Below are 6140 nucleotides of genomic sequence, written 5' to 3'. Positions count from 1 at the left end.
TCAAGCATTAGCTGGAACCAGTTACGTATTGTAGAAGCAGGCTCCCAGCGGAGGAGCCTGATGGTGGCTGGAGCCGTCCAGAACGCCAGGATCAGCCTGAGCGAAGGCAACGGTACTTAACCGCTGTACCCACAGCGCCCTGCTGAGTATACTATAAGTTCTCACTCTTGGTTATTCTACAACATGTACACAGAATAAAATGCAACTTAAGATGTATGAAAACAAAATGCTGTTCACTGCTCAGACTTCTGCAGCGCTTCATGTCTTCAAAGAGCACTTTCTCTGAGGTAACCTGTGACTCTAATTGCTGCGGATGGCCTGAAGTCATTCTACTCACACATCCAAGGAAACAGTCAGAAAAACTAAGAGGCCGCCCACGGAATGGGAGAATTTTTTGCAAATGACACTACAGATAAAGGACTGGTATCCAAGATCTACAAAGAACTTCTCAAACTCAATACCTGAGCAAATAAACAAATCAAAAATGGGCAGAAGATATGAACAGACACTTTTCCAATGAAGACATACAAATGGCTAACAGACACATGAAAAAATGTTCAAAATCATTGAGCCATCAAGGAAATTCAAATCAAAACCACACTGAGATACCACCTTACACCAGTTAGAATGGCAAAAATAGACAAGGCAAGAAACAACAATTGTTGGAGAGGATGTGGGAAGGGGATCCCTCTACATTGTTGGTGGGAATCAAAGTTGATACAGCCACTCTGGAAAACAGTGTGGAGGTCCCTTAAAAGTTAAAAATTGAGCTACCTATGATCCAGCCATTGCACTACTGGGTATTTTACAGATACAGACGTAGTGAAGAGAAGGGGCCATATGCACCCAATGTTCATAGCAGCAATGTCCATCAATAGCTAAATCGTGGAAGGAGCCGAGATGCCCTTCAACAGATGACTGGATTAAGAAGTTGTGTCCATATATACAATGGAATATTACTCAGCTATCAGAAAGAACAGGTTCTCACATTTGCTACAACATGGACAGCACTGGAGGAGATAATGCTAAGTGAAATAAGTCAAGCAGAGAAAGACAACTATCATATGATTTCTCTCATCTATGGAACATAAGAACTAGGATGATCGGTAGGGAAGAAAGGGATAAAGAAAGGGGTAATCAGAAGGGGAATGAAACATGAGAGACTATGGACTATGAGAAACAAACTGAGGACTTCAGAGGGGAGGAGGGTGGGGAATGGGATAGACCGGTGATGGGTAGTAAGGACGTATTGCGTGACGTGCATAGATTGTTATACACAACTAATGAATCATCGAGCCTTACATCGGAAACCGGGGATGTACTGTATGGTGACTAACATAATATAATAAAAAATCATTAAAAAAAAAAAAAAAAAAAGAAGTCATTCTACTCAACTTCTCTGTGTAACATCTGACATTGTGGATCACTGCTTCCCTTATGAAACTTTCATGTTTTATGGCTTCCTTTACACTGCTGTCTCCTAATTGTGTTGCTGCCCCCTCTGGCCATACCCCAGCCTCCTTTCCATCTTTTTTTTTTTTTTTTTTTTTTGATTTTATTTATTTATTTGAGAAAGAGAGAAAGAGAGAGCATGAGCAGTGGGACAGAGGGAGAGGAAGAAGCAGACTCCCTGCTGAGCAGGGAGCCCCACGTGGGACTTGATCCCTGGACCCCAAGATCATGACCTCCGCCGAAGGCAGACGCTTAACCCACTGAGCCACCCAGGTGCCCCCTTGTCTCATCTTCTTTATCAGACTCACCCAGGATGCTCTGTTGGACCCCTTTCCATTTTAGTGTATGTTCCCTTCCTAGGCAGATTTATCAGGACTTCCTTATCACTTAAATATGAATGGCTCCCTAGTCTTTGGCTCTTCTGTCTCTTTCCAGAGTCCTAGATTGTATTGCCAGTTGGAGTATGGTATGTCTCATAGATTCCTAATGATTTAACACTTCTAGGAATGCCTTAAACCTGCTCTCCACTTCCATTCCTTATCTCAGTTCATGGCAACATCAACTACTTAGTCACTACAGTTAGAGTGACACGTTACACCTCCTTTTGTCCATTACTATGACTGGCATCAATAGTCAGCATAATGTAGTGGGCAAGAGCAAGGACTCTGGAGCTGGAGTGCCAGGGTTCAAACCCAGCCCTACCATTTAGTAGCAGATTTCGAGCAAGATTCTTTTTTTTTAAATTAAAAAAATTTTAAAAATATTTTATTTATTTATTTGACAGAGAGAGAGAGTGATCACAAGCAGGGGGAGCTCCAGGCAAAAAGAGAGGGAGAAACAGGGTCCCCACTGAGCAGGGAGCCCAATGAGGGGCTTCATCCCAGGACCCCAGGATTATGACCTGAGTTGAAGGCAGACTGAGCCACCCAGGCGCCCTTGAGCAAGATTCTTAAGTACTCTGTCTTAGTTTACTCATCTGTAAAATGAGAATAATGACAGTAGCTACCTCCTGGGGTCCTTGTAAGGATTACATACGTTTGTATTCATAAAACACTTAGAACAGCATCTGCCACAGAGTAAGTGCCATACAGGTGTTTGCTAATACATTGGTCTCTGATTTGTCCTCCTTCTAGTTCATCTTCCATACTGCTTACAGACATTTTCAAGGGGCTGCTAATTATTGAGTGGTCAACCAGTCATTGTGCTAAGTGCTTTATAAGCAGAATCTCATTTAATCCTCATAACAACCTGCTAGGGAGGTGTTATTATCCCCTTTTGAAGGATGAGGAAACTGAGGCATTTAAAGCTAGTGTATTTTGGGGCACCTGAGTGGCTCAGTCGGCTAAGTGTCAGACTCTTGGTTTTGACTCAGGTCATGATCTCAGGGTTGTGAGAGGGAGCCCCATGTCGGGCTTCATGTTTAGCACAGAGTCTGCTTGGGATTCTTTCCCCTTTCCTCTCCCTTTCCCTCTGCTCCTTCCCCTGCTCATGCTCTCTCTCTTTCTTAAGATAAATAAATAAATAAATAAATAAATAACATCTTAAAAAAAGAGCTAACGGCCTTTGCCCAAGGTCACACAGAGTAAAAATGCCAGAGTTGGGATTTTGGTTCAGGTCTGTCTATTCCCTGAGCTAGTGCTCAAAACCAGGAATCTTTACTGTACTGCTTTCCAAAACCTGAGCTAGTCACCTACTGCTTAACCGTCTTCAAAGACGCCATACTGCCCATGCTGTCATGATGTATTTCTTCACAGTCCTGTTCCAGCTTAACTTCATTTCCTGTAATTTTCTCCATGCAGACAGCCCTCTCCTTCCTCTCCCCCCTCTTTCTCCCTTCTTACCTTCCTTCTTTCTTTTCTTTGTTCTTCCAAATTTTATTGAATACTTGAATGCTAGGCACCATGCTAAATTGGAGAAAACAAAAGAAACGAACATTTTGTCTTCAAGGAGCTCAGAGTCTGACAGAAATTACCATTGACCATACAGTGAGAAGATTGCACCAGGGCGACGTGGGAGCCAGACTGGAGAAAGGAAGGAAGGGACTAGGGAGAGTTTCTCTGAGAAAGGTACATCTAGCTGCCTTAAAGGATATTCCAGTCAGACAACTTCTTGCCATTCTTTAATAATCCCGACTTCCCCTTGCTTTTTGCCTCTGAGATCTTGGAGGTGCCTTTCTCTCTGTCAGATTGGTGTTTAAGACTGTATTTCAAAGTCACTTTCTCTGGAATGCCATCCTTTCCTTCCCAGTTACTTGGATGTTTGTTGCCTCGTACATACCACAAATTCAGCATGTATCCCACTGTAGTCTAGCTATTGGTCTATCTGCCTGTCTCTCTGACTAGACTGATGTCCTCGGGGGGGAGAGGGGAAGATAGTCTTACTTATTTTTGAACTGTCCTTCATTCCCAAAGTGGCATGACGAGCATATCATACTACTCAGTATAATTTTGTTAAATGAAGAGTTACTTGCCTATTTACAAAAGAAAGTGTAAGGCAAGGGGCCCTTCTGATTCAGAGTAAAGCTATTCAGATTATTATAGTATCTAGCACAGTGCTCTGCAGAAAGTAGGTTTTCAGTAAATACTAAGTATTTGATGGTTCTGTCAGTGAAATATCTGAAGTAATGTTAGGAATAAGGAAACATTAAATCTACTTCTTCAGATAAATTAAGATTTTCATGTCTAACTGAGTGTCAGGGCTCTGGATCAGACATGAGGAGAATTAAGAATTGTTGGTTATAGAGCTAGGATTCAGGATTTTCTTTCTTTCCTGGGTCAGGCTATGCATCCAGAATCTTGTGCCCAGCTAAGACAGCAAGGTATGGCTGTTGGGAGTAGGATGCGTGGTCAGAAGGGGTTGTGGCCTAGAATGTAGCATTCTAGTCCATACCTGGCTAAAGGCCCAGCAGTCTCTTTTGCACCTGCTCCTGTTTCCGTCATCCTACGTAGGTGCACCATCCACTCATTTACCTCTCTGTGGTTATGTCTCCTTACTGGGAGCATAGACTTCTCTTTCGCCTATTTCTCCTAGGAACATTTACCTCCACTAAAGGGGGGATTGTTATGGTGGGGAGAGGAGTATGGTGTTGAGGTGAGAGGAGTCCTCACTCCTGTTCTTGTTCTTCTTCTTACCATGACTACCCTTTCACCAGTGATTGAAACTTTTGTACAAGAGTCAGAAAGACTCCTAGCCTATGCCTATTTTCCATCATGCCTCATCCCTCTCCAGAGGAAATGGTGGCAGAACTCTACTAGCATGAATTAAGAGGAAGGGAAAGGGGAAGAATACATGGAGAGAGAGAAAAAAAAAAGCCAACAGCAAAGACTGATACCTCAGAATACTGTCCTGGTCACAGTGGTCCCCTGGTCTCTTTGGGTCTCATCAGAATTGTGAGAATTAAAGGACAAAGAACATGTAAGGGGTTTAGAATAGCGTTTGGAATGTACACAGTGAGTGCTTAATAGATGTTAGCTGTTATTATCCAGGGCTCCTTCACTCAGGGAAGGACCTAGGTTTCTGTCTCAAATCAGGTCCTCTAGGACAATCACTCACACACTCAAAAGTAGCTTTAAACTGTACGAGTGATCTATTCCCTATGCTTCCCTAGAAGAGCTCAGCCTGGAGGCCAGATGCATTTCTGGTTTCCCTGGGGGTCAGGTTGTCATGGTACCCCTAGGGGATTCTCTTTCCTCCCAATATTGGTTTCCCTCTCAACCTCACCCTGAAACCCCAGGAAGCTCAGTCACTGGTACCTTTCCCCCAGTACGCCCCCTCCCAGTACTGGTTTAGGTGCGGGTGGTGTTATTGACCTTTCTGGTAGCCCTGGGATTAGATAATTACGTCGAAATTCAGAAACAGCATACAATTTTTGGCACTGACATCTTTAATGAAATCCAATGAGCATTTATTGAGCACCTAAAGCGTGTACAATACAGTTCCTTTAAATACTTCTTTTTTTAAAAAAGATTTTATTTATTTATTTAACAGAGATAGAGACAGCCAGCAAGAGAGGGAACACAAACAGGGGGAGTGGGAGAGGAAGAAGCAGGCTCATAGGAGAGGACCTTATGTGGGGCTTGATCCATAACGCCGGGATCACGCCCTGAGCTGAAGGCAGACGCTTAAGGACTGCGCCACCCAGGCGCCCCTAAATACTTTTGATCCTTAACTATTTAGCCTGTTTTACTCTCTCAATTTGGATTAATGTTGATCCATCCTTAAGAGTTTTATGAAGAACAAATATTAAAATGAAAAACTGTTTGCACAATTCTTTGCAAATATAAATGCCTTGTGTAAATTATTCTAGCTACAGTATTGATATTAATTGCAATAACAACACTGCCGCTTCCCAGGCAGGCGGTAGAGAGCAGTCGTAAGGCCAACGGGAGAGGTCAGGGGAGGTGCCTCCAGCACGTTCTGCCCAGAAGGGGAGGAGCCTCCAGGAATGTACCCAAACCCAGCCCCTTACCCCGCCCCTTTCGTCGGTGCGGCGTAGGCGGTTACCATGGGGATGACGTCTAGAGGGCGGGGCGGGGCGGGGCTATGGAGAGGAGGAGGAAGATGGCGGGAGGGCGGCTCTGAGGAGACCTCGGCGGCGGCGGAGGAGGAGAGAAGCGCAGCGCCGTGCCGCGCCGGGGCCCATGTGGGGAGGAGTCGGAGTCGCTGTTGCCGCCGCCGCCGCCGCCGCC

General features: G+C 44.4%; 1 protein-coding gene across 3 annotated transcripts in view; it reads left to right on the top strand.

The window, feature by feature from the left end:
* Positions 1-5965: 5965 nt before the first annotated feature.
* The window catches only part of XPR1 (xenotropic and polytropic retrovirus receptor 1), a 234292-nt gene continuing 234117 nt past the window's right edge, over positions 5966-6140 (top strand). Inside the window, exon 1 of one of the 3 annotated variants that reach the window (XM_040636319.1) lies at positions 5966-6140. The gene's annotated coding sequence lies outside the window, so the exon portion shown is untranslated. The other 2 variants (XM_040636318.1, XM_040636321.1) reach the window with 2 other exon arrangements.

Source organism: Ursus maritimus, unplaced genomic scaffold (genome assembly GCF_017311325.1).
Source record: "Ursus maritimus isolate PB19 unplaced genomic scaffold, ASM1731132v1 scaffold_2, whole genome shotgun sequence".
Classification (NCBI taxonomy): Eukaryota; Metazoa; Chordata; class Mammalia; order Carnivora; family Ursidae; genus Ursus; species Ursus maritimus.
This window is presented reverse-complemented; position numbering and strand designations above follow the sequence as displayed.